At 35.5% G+C, this 24,853-nt stretch overlaps 1 protein-coding gene across 1 annotated transcript in view; it reads left to right on the forward strand.

Moving 5' to 3' along the window:
• ARHGAP15 (Rho GTPase activating protein 15) overlaps nt 1–24,853 on the forward strand; it is a gene marked incomplete at both ends in the record, with an annotated part of 604,948 nt that overhangs the window by 317,458 nt on the left and 262,637 nt on the right. The window lies entirely within an intron of this gene.

The following is a 24,853-nucleotide window of genomic DNA, read 5'->3' on the forward strand; positions in this document are numbered from 1 at the left end:
ACTATTTATCTCACCCTCTCTCTAAAAAAAAGATTAAAAAAATTATAAACTGACATATAATTGCTGGAATATCTAGAATGTTAATTATATTTTAATCAAAACCACTCACTTAGCTTTGATTTGGTAAGACTGAAGAAAGTCAGTTGGTTTACCTAGAACTTCTAGAGTATTGGAAATATGGACTCTTTTCCTATAGAAATATTTAAAATAACCTCTTTGATTTATTAAATTTTGTATTTGGAGAATCAAGGTCAATGATCTTTATATTTATTTTAATGGTAACTTATTTAAACAAGTTAGACATAATTTGATATAAATAAAGAATAGAGTGAAAATGGAGGCTTAACCTTGTTAAGAAGAACAAGTCGCATAACTGATTTAGGACATAAAACAAAATAATCTAAAATATATTTTTATTAATATGACAAAGATATTATGGACAAATAAAAAAGGGATAAATAACCTGCTGAGTATTCGTGTACATTTGGAAAGCTATACTTATCTTGCCAGACAAGTTATATATATTTGTAAGTGTAAATAACAGAAATTTCTATGACAGCTTCTGTTATCATGGAAATTATACAATGAAGTCTAGCTTTTCTTTTCCACTTGCTGAAATGGTCAGACCCTCTCAAGATGTGTGTTGAAGAACTAAGATGTTTCCATTATAATCTGCATTTTCATGTTTCTTAATTCTTAATATTTTTCCTTTATCTTTGGTAATCATGTTATAAAAATTCTACTGATTCCCTTTGGCTTTCTGCATCACATTAAGGCCCTTTTTTCAAATTACTTTCCTTGAAATTTTAAGAAAATCTTTTTCATATCCTATGAAGCATAGATGCCATTTTTGTAAGCAAGTATTTATTATGACAAATTTTACTTTGTAAAATTTTAAACCCTTTGTGTTGCTATTGTTCCTTAGCCTAAAGAAAATGTTTCACCTTTGAAAATTTCAGATGGAAAGACTTTCTTCTTGGCATTCCCTCAAAATGGTTCTACTGTTCCTCCCCTTTAACCCACTGCTATTTCTTCCCCTATTTCTTGTTTATCCCCTCCTTCCACCCTCCTTAGCCCCTGCAAAGGAAGCAAAATAGGGAGAGTGAGAAAAAGATGAATGTTGGGCATTCTCTCCATCTTAAACTAATTTCTGCAGCTGGCTCTCATTTTCAGGGCTGAACTGAATTCTGCAGTGTTTACAAAGGTGACCAATTTCAGAGACAGAAAAAAGACCTTGGTAAAGAATTTACCATTCTTTAACCATGGGTTAGTGCAGTAATATTTAGTTTTAATGTTATGAACATGGGCTATTAAAAGTAGAGAAAATCTAGTCACTGAAGGTCTTTATTTTGTTGGTATCTGCATTTTGAGGGTGTTACTGAGAGAGCATTTTAAAATCTTCATTTATAATTTTTTTAGCACAAAGCTAATGCTTTATGTTTTCTTCACTTTAAAAGTCTAAATGCTGATTAGTACATGTAAAAAGCATAAAATGTTTGAAAATGTAATCACTTTCTAGACACTAATCAAGTGAGTAAAAGTATAAATATGCTTTTTTTTTTTCCTTTTCATCACTACCTTTTGACATCTCAGCACATAAAAAATTAACTAAAGGCCACCTTTTGTTTTATTAGCAACAGCAAGACATTTTTAATTAGCTTAACTACCTCCATTTGTGCTTCTCTGTGACACTTCACAAGCCCAAATTCATGTCATCTCTCTAGTTCTTTCAACAAAGAATATACAAAATGCCTTGTATATGCTGTCCCTTTTTAGGGCTCTATTTAACAGATACCCTATACCTGTGGTCAACACATGGTTTTCTTGAACACCGATGACTTAACATGGAAACTGTATTGCTTCTTAATTTCCTGTTCTTTCCAAGTGGCTTGTTGTTGTTTTCTCTGTTGTATGCTTAGTCACTTGTGAGGATTGGAAGGGTGGGATTGATCTCAGCAAATATCTCCATAATGATAAAATTATTTCAGAATAGAAATATTTATTTTATTTTGATTGGCTATTGTATTTTCCGTTGTCATGGTTCCCTACTTCCATATAGGAGGACAAGTTATTTGGGCCAAACAATACAGTGCGGTTTGGAAACAATTGGCTTTTATGGGCATAATCTTATTCATTCCATATCCATTTTTTAAAAAATTGTGAAAGTAAAGCCAACTTTTTTTTTTCAAAACAATGCAATTTTTCAAGACTCATGGAAAAGACAGCTTGGATTGAAATTTTTTTTTTTTTTTCAATTTCAGCTCTTGAGGAAAAAGAGTTGGTTGTATAAATCCAGCATATATATTTGTCCAAGTATTTATACCTTTTGTTTTGAGTAAAAGCGAAAAATAATATTTTATGTGGACTTTGTTTTCTGGTTCAGTTCTGGAAGTTCCTGACTCCTAGTCCCGTACTCATAAATCAAGCATATTCAGGCACAAAGCAGGTAATTGAGGGGAGCCATTCACTCTGTAATTCCATCCTCTCTTTTGTGCACACATTTGCAAATGTAAGTGATTTGCATCTGTGCAGACACCCTTGAGGGGCTTGTCTATCCTCACATCATTTTTAGACATCCAAGAAGTTTCTTTGTAAAGCTCTCATTCTGTGATGCCAGATGGTTGATGCCACCCCACAACACCATATTTTGAGCAAGGAGGACTAGTTTAGCAGGTAGATGAAACAACACCCATTACAATTATTGTCACATTTCCCGATTCGGTAATGGCAAAATGTACTTCTCATCACATGTTCATTCCAAACACAAAAATGAGTAAAATTGATATGGTTTTCCTTTCACACTAAGAATTGGGCACAGCTGCTCCCTTACAAACGTTAAAAGGAAAAATAAAAGATAATAACATCTTTAATTTCTCATGTTTCCAGCATCTCTTAGAAAAATAGCTTAGTGATACATGGCTCAGTGGCCTGAAAATACCTATTCTTGTTGTACTTTTTAGCAGTGTTTGCCTTTATATTTTAATATGAGAAAGGGAGATTTCTAGCAAACATAAAGAACTGAGACTTGTAAGGACAAAAATCTGTAAACTTGAAATAATACCTAGTCATGCTGTTCAATTATTCCATTATTTTTTTGTAGACTTTTGTTTGATCACTACTCTCTACTACTCATTTACCTTGTCTGAAACAATGTTAAGGTAATAATGATACACATGACAAATATTAAGATGAACATTTTAAATACTTGTTATACTTTTGACTATTTTTTTTCTTTCCCATAAAATTAAATGCATTGATCAGATAAGTAAAAATAGTTGGCTTTGAGTTATACAATTTTTAGGAAATTATATACATAATAAATCTATGTGTTAGTATGACAAAATAAGCATTTCTAACTAGGTTTAAAAATGCTTAAAATAAAACCAGGTGTTCAAAACTAGTGGTTCCCTTCATCAGAAGAATTGGTTGGGAACTTCCCAGAGAAACCCTCAGTGATTATATAGACATATAATTCAAGTTGCTAACTCTTTTTCACTTAAGCTTAACTAGATCTTCTTTTTTAAGATTTATTTATTTTTATACAAGAACTGGGGTACAGGCCAGAGGCACGGGAGGGTGAGAGAATTCACCAGAGTCAGAGCTGGGAGTAGAATAAGCCAACGATCCGAAATACACTGCTGAGGGGAGCAGCAGGCGATGCAGGAGAGGTCTGCTGTGCCTTGTGGGTTTCTGGAATCGAAACCCACTGGCTGGTCGGGAATCAAATCCACACTGCAGACCGAGGCTGCGGACAGCTTCACAGCGCTGTGCTCAACCTGCTGCGCCCTTAACTAGATCTTACAGACACATTATTTTAAATGTGGAGCAAGATTTTCATGGGAAAATGTGAATTTTATAATAGTTTTATTGTGAATGTACATGGGGCTCAGAGCCATAATGATGACATTGTGCCCTTAAGTCATTAGGCTGTCAGATTACAGCAAAACTATTTGTACTATATAATCATAGCTTTTTTTTTTTTTTTTATTGCACACATCTAAGCTTCGTTCATCTATCTTTGCCATTACAGTACTACTTTGGGGTTGTAAATGCCTATTTTTTAAGGATCACTTAAGTATATTCATTGTAGCTCATATTACTAGATCTTTGCTTTCTTTAAAGTTGGGAAACATGATTAAGGGAAACTTGGAACGTGCCTCTGGGTATCTTGTTTTGTTTTGTTCCACAGTGTCAGTTATTATATGGTATGTATATATATATATATTAATTTATTTTTTATTTTTACCTCATTGTTCATTTTTAAACAATATTTGATTTCCCACGCCCCTCAAGTGTAGTCCCCATTGAGTTTCCTTCACCAATGTACATGTGTCGCATCACCACAGTCCCCTATGCTCCTCCCTCCCTCCCCCTGTTCCCTCTCCTCCTCTTCCCTGCAGGATGTCTTTGATTTGTAATTGTCTATTTTAAATACTTGCATGCACATTAAGAATTTTCAGAGGAATGGGAGTCAGTTTCCTTTTTTTACTTCTAGCGACATTTTCATCTTACTCATCATATTTAACAATGATCCATTTCTTTTTTCCCCCCTTTTTAAAAGAATGCTCTTTTTCTTAAATTCCAGAATTATTTTGTATTAAAATTTGTATTAAACAAATTTTTGTATTAAACTATTTGTATTAAAATTTTTTCTTTAGTGACTTTCAAAACTGAGTATGTTTAAATGACCTTTAATGATTATTGGCAATAAAAGCAAAATCATTTGTGGAACATAAAGCCAAATCTGAAAGCTTCAACTGAAAATCATTTTGTGAATATAAGGTGAATATGGATTTGGTTTTGAGCATTAGTTCTAGGGTTACAACAATCTTTTAGAAATGGATATTGATTATTATTATTATTTAACTAATCAGACTACTCTCAGAATTTGCTTTATTTGTATTCAATGTCATGAAGGCTTGTTTGTTTTATTGCTAAATCCTAGAGATTATGACATAACAGTCACTGGCCCACAGAATGCTATGTTTTTTTGTGGGGTGTGTGTGTGTGTGTGTGTGTGTGTGTGTGAGAGAGAGAGAGAGAGAGAAGTTGGAAGCTGTACACACTTTTGAGTTTGAATAATTTTTGGCTGAGACTATGTGATTCTCATACTGGAAAATGGCATACAAGTAAAATCAGTGGTCTATTCATATCATTGTACAGTCAAGACAGCTAAATATATGGCAATTAAGAACAAAACCAAAACACAAATTGAACAAAACCAATTTTATTCTGTAGTCAAGTATATTCTGTGTCTGAGTGTGTCTCCAACTTCTCAGACCAAAACCATGGTTTGGGGAATGCACTGCAAACCAGACATTGCTTATCCCATTTTTCTGACATTAAAATAGACAACTTGAAACTGTCTCTATGGGACAGTTTAAAATTTTTACTTTGATGTGAATTTTCAAAAGTAAAGTGCTATTTAATAGAAGAGAGGATCAAATAAGTATTGCCACTTTGAAACGATTATAGCTGTCCTGAGCACAGAGAGCACAGATTATAATTTAAAATATCCAGCACCCCTGGGACTATAGATAACACATTCACTCTCTGAGATATATTTTAGTGTTTGGGTATAAATACAGTTATGGATAGATTTGAAAATAGGCATACTAAAACTTAGAAGCCAATCATTGCCGATAAAAGAATAACGTATAGCTTGTTTGACATTCTCTATCAACTCGAAAAACAGTTAAAGTCATTTTTCTTATTTATTTATTTAGAAGTAGCACTGCATTATACTATGAGTGACAGATACTCGTCATTGATAACCAACGTGTGTATACATCATTGAGTTCACTACTCAAAGTCCATTTCTAGCCTTTGCCCCACCATTGTCCTCTTTATCCCCATTTACCAACCCCTTCCTTGCTTCCCTTTAGTAAAATTGTTCTTATAGTCCAAAAGTTTGTTTGTTTTATTTAGTTCACCTATTTTTTTTCTCTATATAGCACTTATGAGTGAACTCATATGGTGTTTTTGCTCTCTACCTGCCTTACCTGATAAGTATAATTTACTTTTGGTCCAACCATTCTATGTTCTTACAAATGGCAGGATTTCATCTCTTTAATTATAGCTGTACAATGTTCCATGGTGTGTGTGTGTATGTGTGTACATACACACCACTTTGATATCCACTTGTCTGTCCATGAGCATTTATGTTGTTTCCAGTTCTTGGCTATTGTACATAGAGCTACAATAAATATGGGATGCATGCATCTCTTCCAATTAGAGTTTTGTATCTTTTGGGTAAATATCCAAAAGTGGGATAACAGTGTATGTGGAATTTCTATCTTTAATTTTTTGAGGAATCTCCATACTGCTTTCATAATGGATGCACTAATCTACAGTGTATAACCAGTAGTGTACAAGAGTTTCCTTCACTCCACATCCTCCCCAACACTTGTTGTTTCCATTCTTTTGGATAATAGTCATACTCATAGGTGTGAGGTCATATCTCTTTGTTTTGATTTGCTCCTCCCTAATGATGAGAGACATGAACATCACTTAGAAAACGTATCATTTTTGGAGAAGTATCTATTTAGATCATCACACTTTTTTATTAAGTATTTTTTTTAAAGTTTTAGGAGTTTTTCTATATTTTGGTTATCACCCACTGACAGACACATCTTCTTTCATGGATTGCTCTGGCTTCCCATACAAATTGTCCTACTCGGACACTAACATAAAACCATGTGGAGAATGAACTGGATATTCAATTCAATTCAGAAATCATCTTTGATTCTGTGATTCCAATTCCTGTCAGTGGCTCATGGCTTTGTAGTTGAGAGCTGTCCCATTGACACAGCCCTAACCACAGGGAAGCAGGGTCATCTTTGACCCAGGTCACCATACCAACTGCAGCAATGCTGGGTTCCTTCGAGAGTGTGCATGAGGGAGTATCTTTGCCATGGTTAGATACAACACACCAGAGACTTGCTTTAGCATTGCATTATTCAGTATGGATGCCACTACTATATGTGATGATTGAGCATTTGAAATGTGGCTGGTTTGAGTTGAGATGTGCTGGGTGTGAGACATGCATGCCAGATTTCAAAGACCTATTATAAGAAAAGGAATACAAAATATCTCATTAAATGTTTTTTGCAGTGATTACATGCAGAAATAACAATATTTTGTATAGTTGGGCCAAATAAAATATACTATGAAATTAGTTTCTGTTGTTTATCTCTTGATGTAATGACTAGAATATTTCTAATTTCACATGAGGACAATGCTTTGTAGGGAATCTGTGATATCAGCCACATGCCCAGCCAGCCAGAATGAGCCACTGTGGGAACCTCAGCTTCTATATCTCTCTTCAGATAAATAAACAGATAAGAGATATTGACATGTATCCCCCTTCTTAATTAATTCAGAGAATTGAGCTAATCACCCCCATCTCTTTGCCATCATTATTACCATTAGCCATGCAAGTCTCCTAGCTTTACAATTTTTGCCTTCATCTTTCATTCACCTTCCTCCCAACAAATACCACCTTCTATAACTTTAGTATATGTTTGGATATATATAAAAATATATTTAATGGTGTTCTGTATATGCATTCTATTTTTCCTGTTTATATAATAAGGAAAATAACAGGATTTTGCACTCATATTTGTGAACTGGTACATGAGGAAAGAAAACCACTACTCTTTCTAGAAGTCTGAAGAAAAATGCCTGAGAGACAGGGTCTTGTTCTCTTCTCCAACATGTGTCTATAAACTCACACAGCAGTTCAATGATAATAAGCATATAATTTTGCTTCTTCATGAAACATTAGATTTACTTTACTAGAATATAGTAATATATTCATATATGTTAAAATTTTGAAAGTAATTTCTATTCTAAAAATGGAAGTTAAAGTATACTTTTATTCATTCCAACAAATAAATAGTGAGCACTTATTATTTCCCCAACACTGATCTAGATGTTGAAACTAAAGTCATTAAAAAATAAAAAATAAAATAAATAAAATAAAAAATTAAAATTAAAAAAATTAAAATCCTGCTCTCATGGAGATATCATTGTAGTGTGAAAAAAGAAAGATGTTTAATAATAGGAAGTAAAATGTGTATTAATGAGAGAGTGAAGTATGGAATTTTAAAAACTGGCAGACAGAAACAAGGAATGGAACTAGAGGATACCTGAATGGGGAAGGCTTGCAATTTTAAATAGAGAAGGAGAACCTATGAGAACTGTTATAAGAAAGCGGGGGCTCATCTACCCAATGCCAAAGATATGCCATCAGGGTTTGGGAAATGAAAGGACTTTAGTGTTGGGTCAGGTCAACAGGAAGTGGGGTCGATAATACTCAGATCTATCTCCACAAAAGGCAGGGGAAAGAGTTTATGTCAAATTTTGGGAAGTGGTACTACAGAGAACAAAAGAAATTTAATTTCATTGACTGGGAGTGGACTGGAGGAAGAGCAACACAGGTTTGCTAGGATGTCATTGGGTAAGTGGAAGGGGGATAAAGGAATGTTGAGTTGGCTGAAGTCCATTGGATAGTTGCAAATCTACCCATATGGGGTAAGGTCTTCTCAAATGAAAATATTTTCTTCATGGATAGACCCCTGGCTTCTGAATGTGGACTAGGTAGTTCCTTTTGCTGTCTTTCTGGTTCCGCTAACTACTTGGCTGAGAACTTTACAGCTAACCACATTCAGTTGTTCTGCTGACACGTTGGGTGGGCCTTGGTCTCCAGATGACATTTAGGGGAAGATTTGAAGGAATTAGAAAAGTAGATATGAGAATGTCTATTGAGAGAATATTCAGGTTGAGGAAATAATATGTGCAAAACCCCCAAGGCAGATATACTCAGAGAGAGCAAGAAGGCCAATATGTCTAAAGTAGAATAAGTAATAGCTAATAAAAGCAATTATCTCTACCTAAAGGTATGGAAGTTTACCAGGGAGACACTCAATTTAAGGAGCTTTCCTTTACTGGTTAGAGCTAATTGGTTTTGAAAATGGTGAATGAAACCCTATTACCCTAAGCAGAAAAGCAAACCTACTAACCTATCTCCTCACCTGCTACTTACAATTCAACTTCGAAGATCTTTATAGTCTCCCCAGAACTTAATTTCATCTGTCATTAATCAAGTGTTAAGAGTCTTTAATTTTTTTTAATCTGTGAAATATGTTTGGGCTATTCTTTCTAAAGGACACATTTGTGTGCCTAGAGGCTGCCTGGCATGAGATGCACTTTTGACATAATTCTGATAATAATCGTCATCTGTATAAGGTAATACTGGTGCCTTGTTTATCAAAGCAGCCCTTCTTACATTTCTATTTGGGGAGACACAAGATTTCAGCCTTAATGTAAAAAATAAAAGATTGTAAGTTTGGTTGTTTTCTAAATCATTGTTATTTTTAACAGTAGTGGTGGTAGTAATCCACACCATGCATTTGCCTGGTGGGTAGAGGGGATTTATATTGCCAGTACATTTATTGCTATCCAAAATGAAATTAATAAACATGCATCAGTTTGGAAAATTTGGCATACAATGTATTAAAAGCATGGGAAAATGTGCTCTCAATAAGCAATTTCTAGTTTTTTTTCCCTTTGGATATAACTCTTTTTTTAAAAAAAAAAAGATTTATTTATTTATGCATACAAAATCTTGAGTACAAGCCAGAGGTGTGGTGGGTGAGAGAATTCACCAGAGACTGAATGGGGAACAGAACAGGTGGATTGACTGAAATACACTGCTGAGGGGAGCAGCAGGCCAGTCAGGAGAGATCTGCTGATCTCTGGGTTCACCAACCTGGCTGGGGATGGAACTCGTGCTGCAGTGGCTTTGGACAGCTTCACAGTGCTGCATCTTAACCCCTTGCACCACCAGGGAGGCCCCTGAATATAACTCTTTACTGAGAACTAATATTTCTATAAGCTCAAGTTAATTTTATATACTTTACCTCCAAATTTCCTAAATTATCCATGTCTACTTTCTGTTCATACAAATTGTGATTTGTTAATTATTAATTCACAAAACTCAAGGAACATCTCAATTTTATGATAATGATAGTGAGAATGTTAAAGATGTGAGAAAAAAGGATGAAAAGCCTAAAGACAGTGATCTATTTATGTAAATGCAAAGCTTTGTGATCTTTTACAGGATAGTATTTAATCCTTACAACATTGCAACTGAGATACTTGTATTTGTCTTATACAGATGAAGAAATTGGGATTCAGGGAAAGGAAGCTAAGCTACATACATTCTCAGTGGGATATCTGGGACTCAAGATTAGATCTCTTAACACAAAAGTCTATGTGCTTTCCACCATGCATCTTGCTCAGACAGTATTCGATTATTAAACATTTTTTAATGACCACTGACTGTATGTTAGTCTTGATGAAAGTGTACAGAATGCCCTTAAATTTCAAACTATAACATAAATATCTGTCTTGCCCCACCTCATCCTTGACTTCAGCATGTATTCCAACAGCAGTTTATTTCACATGGCCACAAAACTGGTATAAGAAATATTTTGTCCAACTATTATGCGACCTAGAACACATAATTCTCAGTTGGCCATTCCCTCACAATGGAGCAATTAAGTTCAATTTGCCTTTGCAAGGATCCACCCATGATTCATGGCTCTGTCCTCCCTGCTTTCCATAGCCATTACATAAGCTAGCACCTGTTTGTGTTGTCAAGAGTGTTTTCAGACTAAAGTCCACAGGTGTTTTTTTTTTCTTTTTCTTTTTTCTTGTGTCATAGAGTGGAAGTAGCTAGACTTGCTTTCTGATGACTACAGGAAATATTTCCTGGTGGAAATTTCCTAGCTGAACTGTTTGACAAAACACGTAAAGAATCAGATCCTGCTAGAATATTTCCCTCTTCCTCTTAGTTTTGCTTTGACAGTTTGAAGGATTAAGGGATAACAATGACAGTACTTATTATTGCACAAGTCTTACCGTGTCTTTCTCACCATTCACAGTGTCCCTGTTGGAATAGATGTTGATGTCTACATCTGTTGTGTTGTTAAAAGAAGATCTTTAAGTCAAAATGAGGATGTGTGCATGTCGCCTCATTTTGAGTTTGCTTAATGTTTCCTTCCATATTTTAGAAATAAGTCCCAAATGCTTTTTTTGTTAAGTGCATTTTCTTTTCAATTTTAAACCTATGTGTATTTTAAAGGTCATTTAATCTGTGCATTTCTAATTCCTCTGGTCTTAAATCATCACAGTTATTTTATGGAAGAGATACTTAATGTTTCAAGAAGCTTTTGGAGATTTTTAAAACCCAAAGACTCTTTGCAAGACCAGAAGTTCTGTTTTGTTAGGAGTAAACAAGCTTGAAGAAAACCAAGTTTTCAGCTGGTTTAATAGTGCAAAAGTTCGAATTTCAAAGGGGTTGGAACTTGGCGAAATGCATTTTCCCATCACAGCAGACTCTTCCCTATTCCTTGCTAGCCTAGGCTAAAACACATGGAGAGGATAGCCAGCAGAGCATTCCCTGGGTGACATCTGTGTCTGGAGGAGTGTCCTGGCAATTGGCAACAGAATCTTCTCCTCCCCAGGGAAAGGGAAGGCTCAAAACCCCCAGTAATAATAATCTACTACAGATTTCAGGTTAGGAAAAGTTAAAGAAAAGGATAATAGCAAAACACTTAGCATTGCTACATGGCAAAAAGAAGGCTACTGTAACTTCCCCCTTTGGGGCATGTATTTTTCATATTATGCATAATTATGCATATAAATTTAAATATATTTCCATATTCTATTCAAAACTCCTAGTTTTAAATATGTAGAATAAAACAGAATTAATTGATGGCAATGACTGCATTTAGATTCAAATCAAGACTCCTGGTCACTGGAAAAATTGGACCAGTAGTGGGCGCCCAGAGCAACAAATCTAGCTTCACTGAAATAGTCATCTCAATTTGGGAACAGCTTTTCTAATAAAATTAAATCTGAGATTAGAGAGGTATAAGGATGTGCTGACAAAACCCAATAAATGGTATCTAAATATTTAGCCTGTTTCTTAGTGTATGACCTTAGGAAAGTAACAAATAATTTCAGTATTCCCCCCTTCCCATCTCAAAAGTTGGGAGCACTCAATCTATGTTCCTTCAGCTTTATTCCAGATTTGATCATGTTTCTCTGATTCCAGAATAAATTGCTCCTAAGAATGGGACTAGCTGATGATCAAAAATGAGAAAAAGCTCAACAATTTGATTACAATTAAGTCATTTGGGAAAAGAAATAAGACATTTGGGATAATAATTGATTTTTGGCAAAAAGTTAATCCCCCATCACTGTTTTTTAATGGAAAGAAAAGTTAATCTAAAGGTGTGGTTGGCAGCAGAGAGCAAGTTCACTTGTCATAGACATGGCTGCCACCACCTTAATATATAGGATTCAAAATGTAGCAAATATACCATTCTCTATTCTGAATGATGTGGATCTTTCTGGATCTTTTCCTGGTATTCCTCTGGAAAGGTATGTTATGAATTATGATTATTGTGATGGAGCCAAGCACTCACCAGGCTCCAGCTAGATCTTTGTTTAGCAAGCATCAGCTCACTGCCAGCTGCAAACTGCAGCTTTCTGTCAGCATTTGTAAGGACAAACTGCCCCACCATCCCTGATCATTTAGCCATAGAGGACAGACTGTTTCCTCAGAACTTCTCAGAGTACCCTTTGCATTTTCAATACACTTCCTCTGAGGGAGGGTCTCAATGATTCACGCACAAGTTTTGGAGGAAATAGCTTGAGGCTTATGTCAAAGTGATGCCTGTAATAGAGGGTTCTGTCCCAATGAAACTATTTTGTGAAAGACTGGCTGACTCTGCCCTGACATTTCCTGATCGCCCATGTCCTGAAAAAGGCCCGGGAGGCTGCCGTTCTGACAACCAACCATTCTTCAGGAAAGAGTGACCCCTGAAGAGGGTGCCAAGAGAGTCGGCCCAATGCCAGGAGCATGCCTCAGAGCTGGGGAATGTGGGGGTGAGAAGGCCATGGCTAAGGGGAAGAACCAGAGGACAAACACAGTCCAGGGTGCTGACTGCAGCCGTTCTCCTGGGCTGAAACATGGACCCATGTTCGTAGGCAAGACTTAAAGGAATTCTTACTTGGGAGAAATCCTAGTCTAGAATGATCAAGTAAGCTTGGAACTCTGTGGCTGAAAACTTTAAAGAATGATATATTTTGCCCCTGAAACATTTGCCAGGCTTCTAAGCAATTTTGCTTCTTTAAAATCCAGACATGCTTAGAACGGAGAGAAGCTGGCATCATACCAGATCAAAACTTTTGGTAGAGTTAACCAAAGTTTTCTTTGTTATAGCTTATGCGAGCTATAAGGATCGTTTTTTGAGGAGTGACAATCTTAGGAATACCATGATGATTATCCTGAGAATTTATTAATACCCTGCTTTCCCCAGACATTTGCTTACAGTAAACTGTGAACCTCTTAAAGGGTGTAACCTAGGATCAAAAGTTCTTTGAGCTTTGGAATGTTCGTAGTACACTACAGGAAGCATGAGGTACCATCAGTCAGTACTTGTAGAAGGTATGTTTTTAGATTTTGTTTAATAATAATCTTTTCAAATGAAAACATTAATCTGGACTCCTTCCCACTCAGGGGGTACTATGAAAACTGCTCTTTGTTATGTAAGAGTATCATTTTGGTAAATTTGGCCTCTTGGGAAAAAGTCACAATGCAAATTCATATTAATAATAAGGCTGTACAATATGTAGCATATGGCCAAAGTTGGCCTGAGTCACTCACTAGAAAAAACATTCTAAGGTTTGGGAAGAGACACATCGTGTGTGTGTGTGTGTGTGTGTGTGTGTTTGTAGAGCTGTGTATGTTTGTGGTCAGGGGAGCAGTGATCCAACATAAACACTTTCTTTCCCACAACTTAAACATATACACAATATTTAAAATAGTTTCATTCAGGGGTAGAAACCATGAGAATAACAGAATCATTAAACAATAGCAAAGCTCTGTTAGGCCATGATGTTTCCATATTCAAGAGGATTGTAAATTAAAACAAGGCTCTGCAAGGGATCAATATTTTCCAAAGGACTAGCAACATGCAGTACAAGAGTATTTGGATTGCTAAGTGCCTTCACTTCTCTCTGTGTTGCAGTTTACTGCTTCCTTCACTGGGAAACCTTTTTGCTGGATGTGTTACATGCGATGAGCTTGGGTGTTATAATAAACAGAGAGGAAGGCTGCAATAATGTATTTCAGTTAGGAAGAAGCACTTGAAAGAAATTGGTTTGGCTATACACATGATGTGAGCCAATCAATAGTGGTTTAGTCTGACAAGCACTGTCAATATCCATTGTCACAGTTCAGAAAGTCTTTAATGGATAGTTCTTCAAAACCCAACGATTTCAACACATGTTCAAAGACTTGAAATACACTCTACCTGGTAGAAATTAATCACTGATAAACTCTTGGGGTTGTATACACATTTTTTTTAACTGAGAGCAAAAGAGTAGGCAGTTAAAAATTTGCATGTATTGATTTACATAATTATATATAAATTCATGTATACTCAATTTATGCTGTATGTAATTGTATGATCTAATACCCTCAATATAGTAAATGCTCAGTAAATGTTGAAAAATTGGTGGCACTGACATGGAGGATGAGGAGAGCACTTTTCATACCACCTGTATGTTTGCTTGCTGATGATTACAACCATGACTGTGATAAAGGACATCTGTCATAACCTCATGGTTCATAATAATGGTTGGCTTTCATTGAATGCTTATTATGCACTAGATGTTGCCCTGGATTTTGCATATATCCTGGCATTTAATTTATACAGAAAAACTTGTTGTGGCTATTGTTGCCTCCATTTAACAAATGAGGAAATAGTGACACAAGGAACTTAAATGGCTTGAATTAAATCCCACTGCTGTTAAATGACAGAGTTGAAATTCAAAACCCAAAGCCTGTAGTATTAAAAAAAAGAGAGGAAGAATGCGTGAGAGAAAAGAAGGCACATTTTTTTAAGGACTAGCATTAGCTGTTGGAAGGAGGCCGCGTATTAGTGGTTCTTATCTGCTTTGTCCCTAAATACTGATCCTAAGCTCTTACTTCTGTGAAGCAAACAGGAATAATACAACAGACTCTGCGGCTGGAGAATGAGCAGAATGAAATTTCCTAGTTTGGCTGAGGGAAGAACTGTGGGGTTTGTAGACACAAATGTGAACACTTATACTCCTGTGGGTTAAGTGTATCCTCTATCTTTGGAAGATTGTTTGTGATATCAGGAATCAAGAAGGACTAACAAATTAAAAAATCCAGCTGGTTCACTGGCAATTTTTGTGTAAGAGGGAACCCCTATACTCATTCTTGTTTTGCTATGTATAGCTACCTGGAGAATGATGAATGAGTCTCATCATATTTGTCTTCTGAAGAAGAGCTCAGTTTGTGTTCCTGTGCAATCCCAGTGCCATCACTAACTTTTCTGATTCAAAATCTAGAGCATATTCAGCCATCAACTCTGCTGGTGTCCTGTGATTAACTAATCTCATCTAAGGAAACTCTTTCCCTTTAGGCCTACAATAATACACAATCCCTAGAATTATTATGAGTCAGTGGTTCATGTAAAGAAATAATTTAAGACTTGTGGTAGAAAATACTTGACTACAATGGGAGGCATTTTCCATCTCTCTATGTCACAGAACTTTGACCACATAGGCAAGCAAAAGGAGAGACAGGAAGTGGACAAGTTAGGAGTTTCCACATACTCAAGACACATACTCAAGACAGAGCCGGGAGCAGAATAGGCAGACGGACCGAAAGCACCTCTGAAGGGAGCAGCTGGCGAGACAGGAGAGGTCTGCCATGCCATGTGTGTATCTCCCTGGCCGGCCAGGAATCAAACCCCGGCTGCAGAGGTTGTAGACAGCTTCACAGCACAGCGCTCAACCCGCTGCACCCACCCGGGAGGCCCGTGGCTTGATTTCTGTCACTTATTTGCTATGCGGTTTAAACTCTCTTAACAGTTAATCCCTAATCATTAGAATGGGCAATAAGAGAACCCACTACAATGAATGATTATAAGGATTAAATAAGATATAACATTCTTAGTTCAGTTTCTTGTTATATAGCAACTACTCTGAAAACAGACATTATTAATAATCATGTGATAGTATGGCCTAATCAGTATTAATAACATTAAATATTAAATACTAAATATAAGTATTTAGTAATACTAATTAGTATGGTCTAATTGGTATTAGCTTATCAAAGTGGGGATTGATACTGCCTAAAAGAATCAATACTCTATAGATATATACATATAGATCTCTCCTTCTCTCTACATATGTACTACATATACATATATGTATTTCTTTCCATCTAAATTAACATTTTATTCAACCACTTCCTCACAAATACCAATTATTTGACATTAGGACATTTCTCAAACTACCTGCAATTTTTATTTTTCTATCTTGGTCAAATTTTGATTGGAAAATTGGCATATTATTGATCATTTATAGGACCATGAGTTTATATAGATTTAAAGAAAAAGCTTTTAGAGTATCATTTATCACTCTCCTATATATCCACTGAGAACACATTGTCTGTACACACATTTTCACAAAGGTACAAATGCGCACATATACAAACACACACACACAAACACACAGTACATGATGTAGAGGTAGTTCTCTCTTATGTCTATAAGGCGAGAAGCCTTTAATACCAGCCATCCACTTGAAATACTGGGTCTGGTGTCTCAGTCAGTATGAAAAACGAACAGTAAACTTGTATAATACTGACAAATATGAATATCATTTCATTCTCCAATTGGACTTTATTTTTCATAGAAATCTAAGTGTTAATTTCCTATTATCTTTCCTTGCTGTTTCTCTATGGTAGAATTGGCATGTCTATAGCTCTATTGTTTTGTTTTGTATTTTGTTCTCTGTTTGTAGGCTGATGTTCACATTCATCTGTATGACTCTTCTCATTTGATTTGGCTGTGGCCTGTTTTCTATCACTAGGAGAGAACCCATTTCTGTATTTAATATACAGTCTTTCCACATGGAAAGCATATTTCTCCTTCACAGTGTCCTTTGTCTGGATTGATGCCCTATGCTATTTCTTTTCTTTTTCTTTTTATTAGCAATTTAGCTTTCAAATAAGCTACTGCCTTAGCTCAGTAACCACTTTCTTTATTAGCAAATTTATCAAAGTTTTTTTTAGTGGTTTCAAACTGACAAAGTTTTACCGATACTGTATCAAGTCTTAAGAAGTCAAGATAAAATATCTACACAATAGACAATGTCTTAATAATAAGAATCTTTACTCAATATCTCATACTGTATCTGATTATATTTCAGGGAAAAAAAAAGCCACTGTGTAACTCTACATACTACACACACCCTAGGTTTTTGGTGTATTTTCTCTTTTTTCCCCCAGCAAATGTAGTGTTTCTATAACCCCTGATGCAAAGATCTTTGTCAACATTGACTCACAAAAATAAACCAGATAGATTTACAATTGAAAGAAAATTACACATTGTGTTGATATTATTCAATATTTTTACTACTACTTAGAACTTTTAATCATCCCCTCATAACCATTATGATGGTTATTCATTAAGTTACTCAAAGCGATACTGAATGCTATAAAAATTTGAAACAACCTGACCCACACTATAGAAATATATTATCACAAAAACACACATAATGTTATTAAAAATGGAAAATATTAAGTGTATACAAGAAAAGACAATGGGAGAATTTATACCATAGATGAATGCAATAGAGGTAGAACACATGGATACATATATTACTGGGAAAAGCCGTCATGGAAATTCCATATGGCTTAATGACAAGAACGTGGCAATAAACTGCCAGCTCTTTATTGATACTGAAAATATAAAAGTGTGGTTAGATTTGACTATTTAAACTAAGTGATTAAATCTAAAAGTAAACATTTCCATTGTATGAATTCTCACTTCTCTTTAAATGGGTGGATACCATAAATATGAATCATTGCATAGGTAGTGTCTACAAACCCTTCTGTTTTGAATCTGATAGTTTATTTTGTGTTTGTACTGTGTCTGTCTAAGTGGGAACTAAGTGGTTAAAACAAAGCACTGCTGTTAAAATGCCCTGCATTCCCTCTTCCAATTATTTCCAGATTTAATCCTGATTTGTGTTTAAAGTAAGTCACTTAAAATTTCAATAACTTAGTTTCTCAGGCTGCAAGTTGGGGGCTGAAATTATGACTTCTATTTACATTGAGCATGTGAAAAAAAAAGATATTAAATGACCAATAGTACAGTAAGCCCAAACTTACCGTTTCTGCCCACTCTGACACAGGGAGTTATGTGCAAAATTCTGCAAGCTCTAAAACCACATGCTGGAGAGGGCAAAGCAGTATTTATTACAGACTCATGAGTTAGCACAAGCATGTATTCCCTAGAAAAGAATCAAGAGGAGGTAGACAAAATTTAATAAACTTTATTTCTCTTTTTAATCAATTTTGGTTAAGGTGCTTTTATTTCAGTAATTGAGAAAATGGTACAATAAGGTAATGCTGAATAAAGGAGGTCATATTGGAAAATATGAGTGAAGAAAATTCAGTACTTTGTTATGTAATCCATGTGACAGTTTGAGAAGTGTTTTGGAATCTCTGGGTATGAAGAGCCTGATATAACCTTATTTTGTCATGTCTCTCTGGATCTTCTCTCTCTCCCTTCGGACACTGAAGTGGGGTAAGATGACTGCAGTAAGCAACGGCAGCCAGCTCTGCCCTGAACATCCTCCTAGACTTACAGTGTTGGGAACTCTTAGCTGCTAACAAAACTATCTATCTACACCTCATGTTGATTCCTATGTAAAACCTCAAAGTGAGAACATATTGCCTCGAAAGTTGTTTGTAATAACATTTCTTATGGGCAATGACCCTACTTTTCTTTAGCAACATTTCTGAAACTTTAGCTCTTCCAGCATTTCCAAATTAAAAAATAATAATAATAATAACAACATGTAATTGTAACATGGGAATACTGCGAGAACAGCAGTTTGGCAGGAAAAGAGAATATTTCAAAATAAGGTCCCCAGCAAGAGAAAATCTGGCAAATGCACAATTCTGGATCATATTATCCAAAGTGTTGAATTTGGGAAGACTTGAGGGTTTTCTTTTGTGGTTCCCATCTCTTAATAGAATGGTAGTGGATGTTCATCATCCAAACTGTTGCTTCCACCTTAGGAAACAAATAAACAAAGGACACGCATAACAATAAGGACTGTTAACTTAATGGCTGGGTCAGGCATCACACTTGTGTTAGGCTAACACCCCACACTTGTGTTAGGCTAACACCCGTGCCTGTTCTCTTATGTAATGATATTTATTGAAGATTATCTTAAAAAGCCCACAATCTTAACTATTCTCTAGTGTGAGCAGCTTTAACACCAATTAAATCTCTCAACTGGTTAAGAATGGTGCTTAAAGCTAATGCCTTTGGCCTGTATGTGTTGAGACTTAAATTGCATATTGTTATTCAAAATTCTTCAGCTTTGAAAAATAATCTCTTTGGGCTTGAAAAAATAAGATCACCCATCAGTGCAAAAAGGAAAAGAAAACATAAAGGAAATAAAAAATAAATTTTAGAAAACCTGAAAAACTAATTCAATTGAGGTTAACTTTACCTAGAGGTGAAAATAGGTATTATTAAGAGTGATTCCTCTGTAAATCAGATTAAATGCTATGGAATTTCAACCCCATCTCCTTCATGTCTTTTCATTTTTAAATTAAATTGTTCAAATGGAGATGGAAAAAAAAATCTGCTCATTGGCTTAACATAAATCTCTAAATTGTAGTAAACTTCACCCTCAAAAGTAGTTGAATCTCTGAGGAAAAAGAAAAGGCTGAATTCTATTTTTCATAAATGATGGATTATTGTACCACACTGTGTATTTTCCAGTCAAGTGTCCTTTTATTTGCACTGTGTGATTACAAGTTTCTAAAAGTATGTGTGGGGTCACTTGGGTGCTGTGGGAAAATGGAAGGAACACTGTTCTGTTAAAATCAGTAGTGAAATCAGAAGCAAACTATGTCCTGATTATCATAGGCATGTGTTTAAATTTTGCTTTCCTTAATTGGTTATGTTGTATTTATTTAAAATGAACAATTTGGCAAGTTTTTCTCCCTTGACAACAGAAAAGCATAAACTGTTTTATAAGTTTGGCTGTTAAAATCAGATTTGTAAACCACAATATTCAAAGACTTTTACTGCTATTTACAGGGACCCAGTGATGGACTTTGCTTTATAACTATGTGCTTTTTACATTTTCAGTTTGCATTTAGAGCACTTTCAAGTTATTTGGTTAATAAAATGTATGCCATATATTATATTCAACTATTGACTTTATATTCCACCTAACTTTTCTTAGAACAAAATGAGTGATGGCAAAGTCCTTGTAATTTGACTTGTCATTTGAGGATGATTATTCATGGCATCAGGAAATGGAAGTTGACACTCTAGTCTGTCTCCAGGAAAGTCATTATTTGAGGCAACTTTGGAGAGTTTGGCTAGGTTAAAATCGTGTAATCGTATCCAACACTCTGCTACTTCTCAATGTGTATAAGAAGGAAACAAGATAAAGCATTTAAAAAACATATTTTCATTTTCTTTGAAAAACCAGTGCACCTTTCACACATTTCTCACATGTGGAGCCAGATGGCGGTATTGAAAACAATATACACATATATCTCTCTAATTAAGAACATGATCATAGAGTACCTAAGGGATTCAAAAAAAAATATAATTCACTATATAATTATTTTCAGATTCTCACATTTTTACCCTGTGTTTTAATTTGAAGAGTACTTTCTAATCACATCATTTTTATTAGTTCCAACATGTCAGAAAAAAATACTTCCTTGGCCCTGTATTTCTTGACATTCTGTCATGGAAAATGGCAAGATTTTGAGGTAAAGCCAAAAATAGAAAATATCACCTCAGTAAACTGAAAACTTAGATTGATTATTCCATATCATTTCAGAGCCAGATTTGACGCCAAAATTTGCCTGAAGCAGTTTTTGTTTTTTTGATTTTTTTTTTTTTTTCCCTGCAGTATGTGAAGTGTTCCTTTAGCCTCTAACACTAGAATTTAGACACTGGGCTCTGATTACCATCAGGGGAAGCAAGTCAGTCACCCCTGGTGGTCACTGAGGTGACTGCACCTAGAATAGGTTCACAGGATATTATGTAAGCTTGGAGCTGGATCCCCTCCATTTAGCAACAACAACAAAAATCTCCCCTAGACTAAAAATTAGGGCCAAGTGGAATTAAGCCCTAACCACCTTTTGTTCTGTCTTCTCCTATCCTCTCATGATTAACCGTTAATATGCTCCAACTGTATTCCTGGTAAAATGTGCCCTTTTAAGGTTGATTGTAACGTCAGAAACAAACATCTGATTGCTAAGAAAACACCTTCCTGGGAAAGTCAAACACCTTGACTCATGTCACATGGACTTCCCACCACCTCCTCAGATATGGAAATTCTGAGCGCTATGCCTCCCTCACATTCCTTCCCCCCTTATATTGGAGAAGAGACCTTCATTAAAGGGCTAACCCAATTGCTGACTCCCTTGGTGGCCACCTCATATAGTAAACTCCTCTGTGTTTGTTTTTTCAAAAATTTATTTTTATTTATTTATGCATACAAGAACCACGGCATAGGCCAGAGGTGCAGGGGGTGAGAGGATTCACCAGAGACAGAGTGGGGAGCAGAATAGGCAGATCTACTAAAATACACTGCTGAGGGGAGCAGTGGGTGAGACAGGAGAGGTCTGCTGAGCCATGTGGGTTGCTCCCTGGCTGGGGATCAAACTTAGGCCTTGGCAGTGATAGCACTGACCCTAACCCCTGAGCCACCAGGGAGACCCTAATCCTCTGTGTTTATATTCTCACAGCTCAGTGTTTGTCTCTCTTGGTGCAGGTGAAAGACCTCCTCTGGTCACTATAATTACAGTATACTAGTATACTCAAAATGTCTCTTGTAATTATATAGCTTTGAAGCAGTTAATGCCTGATAGTCATGATCACTTAAAGTCATTGTTCCTTGGGTACTAGTAATGCTTAAGGTCAATTTCTCCTCTAAGATCCCTAAGTTTCTTATATATTCATAGTCCTCTCCATCCTATATTATAATTACACAGACCATATGCCATGTACATAATAGGTGGTCAATTTGTATTTTTATCATCTAGCAGCACTGTCCAGAAATATAATGTGAACCACATGTATAATTTAAAATCTTCTAGTGGGCATCTTTTAAAAAGTAAAAAAAAAAAAAAAAAAAAAACAATTTTAGTCATATATTAATTTTAGGAATCTATTTTAGTTAACCAAAAACATCCAAGCCACTGTTATTTCAACCTGTAGTGCAATTGTATTTTAATTGTTCATTAACCCCAAGTGACGAGTACAGATCTAGTCCCATTTTAAAATTTCATAGAAAATAAAAATATTTGCATAGTCCACTGGAGTAAATGGATGAGACTTTTCTTTACCAGAGGAAACTGCCAGAGGCTCAGGTTGCCTTGATCCTGCTCAACTATCCTGAGTGCTGAAGTTATCCATGACCATCACCCTATGTAACCAGTCTGCCAGGCACAATAGATGGAGCCTCTGATGGACAGCACTGGTTCCTACCTGTTTCAAGTGATAGAGCCATTGACCCTCCACATTACATAATAGTTATTTAACTTTTTTTAAGATTTATTTATGCATAAAAGATCTGGGGTACAGACCAGAGGTGCAGGGGGGTTGAGAGGATTCACCAGAGACAGAGTGGGAAACAGAACAGACAGATTGACTGAAATACACTGCTGAGGGGAGCAGCAGGCAAGACACGAGAGGTCTGCTCTCGTGGCCGGGGATCAAACTCTTGCTGCTGTAGCTGCAGATAGCTTCATAGGTTGCATCTTAATCCCTTGGGCCCCCAGGGAGGCCCCTGATTTAACTTTTGTAGCTAATTCATTTAGTAGACAAATAGCACATAAATGAGACAGATGATAGAGTAGATAATAGACAATAGATTAGATATGTGTATTATATATATAAACTACTTATAGAGATAGTAAAATAATATATACTGTTTTTCATTTCATAGTTCCTTTACTTTTTCCTCAGAGTCTGAACCAGTTTAAGTTAATAATTTTCAATAGGTATCAAATTTTTCCCTTCTGCCTCCCCAGCACACATTTGGCACTATCTATTGACATTGTTGACTCTCACATCTTAAGAGGGGGTGTTACTAGCATCTTGTGGATAGAGACCAGGGAGCCTGTTCAACATTATACATTCTTCATAGGACAACCACCCCCTACAAATAAAGAATTGTAAATTGGCCCAAAGTTTCAAATAGTGTCAAGGTTGGAAATCAGCTTTAATATGACATCAACTAGCACTGACCTTTTACATGACAGGTAATGTCTCATTTCTGTATTTTATAATGTATAATTCCACATGATAATCAAAACTTTAAATTTAAGATTAAAACTTTACTTTTCATCTAGTTAGGGGGAAAGTCGGATGTTTTCCTTTCTGTCTTCATCCTTACACTTCACCCCAATTTTCCATCTTACTAATGCAAGTTTACAATGCTTTGTATTCAAAGTTAGGGGATGAAGGATGCAAAAACATCCCTATTTGACACAGTCATAAGCAGGCATCTCACAGTCTCAATGAGGCAGATTTTTTTAAGTAGACAATCCCCTTATGCACTTTTGTAGGTTCCTTAGAGTTCCCATTAGGATCACTTGACTTTGAATCTTCTAATGTAAGTAATTTATTTTCTTTTAGTTGCAGTTCACTTTGTAGTGTGCTTTTCTCTTTTTCTTGTGAGTTTCTCATTGAGGGATAGAACCGTGCAAGTCTAGATGCCCTACAATTCTAACTTGACGAATGTTTTGCCACCAATAATTTCTTTAAAACTTTAATTGATTGAAACCATTGTACTTTAATAAGTATCTGAGCTCCTGGTATTTTTATTTCCCTTCTTCTTCTTTCTTACACCAATAGTTCAGTAATATCAGATAAAAATCCTTTGAGGTTGGGCTTGGATAAATTTCTTACCTTTTTTGCCTCAGCTTCCTTATCTCTAAGTTGGGTAGAATAGTTTTACATATTTCACAAGATCATTGTTAGAATCGATGCAGCAAATATTAACTGAATATTCACTCTATGCAAAATGACATTTAAGGTATTAAGGTCACATTAGCGAACATTTGCTCAATGTTCAAGGATAAAAATCCTTGTCCACTTGAGTTTACATTGTAATAAAATTTAGTAAAGTTAAATCATGTAGCATATCCAGGACATCATAAAACCTCAAAACATTCTAGATATATTATTAACACAACTGAATGACTGACATATTCTAAGATAATGATTGTAGAGGAAAAGAGCGTCTATAAAACCAATAAAGTACCTCAAATCCTCACATGATGTCTACAATTAGGTAAAACAGTGGAGAGTCCAGTTATGAACTATAGCTTATTTTACTGAGATAACAAATTCCTGTTAGTCATTAATAATAAGACAACTTGAATATATCTAGATTCTACACCTAATTAGGGTCCAAAGTTTAAATATTAAAGATCATCACTGAATTCATAGCCTTTAGCATGGTCCTTGATCATCAGTAGATTTCAGCAATAATTGTTCACGAAAAAATGTGACACACACCTATCATTAAAGATAAAGGTAAAGGTAGGAAGTTGAAAATAGAGAACTGATGAAGACGTGGAAAAAGTCTGGTGGAAATTTCACATCAATAAATAGAATAAGAAATTTCTGTTTCAGAAAAACTCACTTTTTCATCGACTTAAAAAAATTGAGAAAATTAT

The sequence above is a fragment of the Talpa europaea genome, assembly GCF_964194135.1.
Source record: "Talpa europaea genome assembly, chromosome: 1".
NCBI lineage: Eukaryota > Metazoa > Chordata > Mammalia > Eulipotyphla > Talpidae > Talpa > Talpa europaea.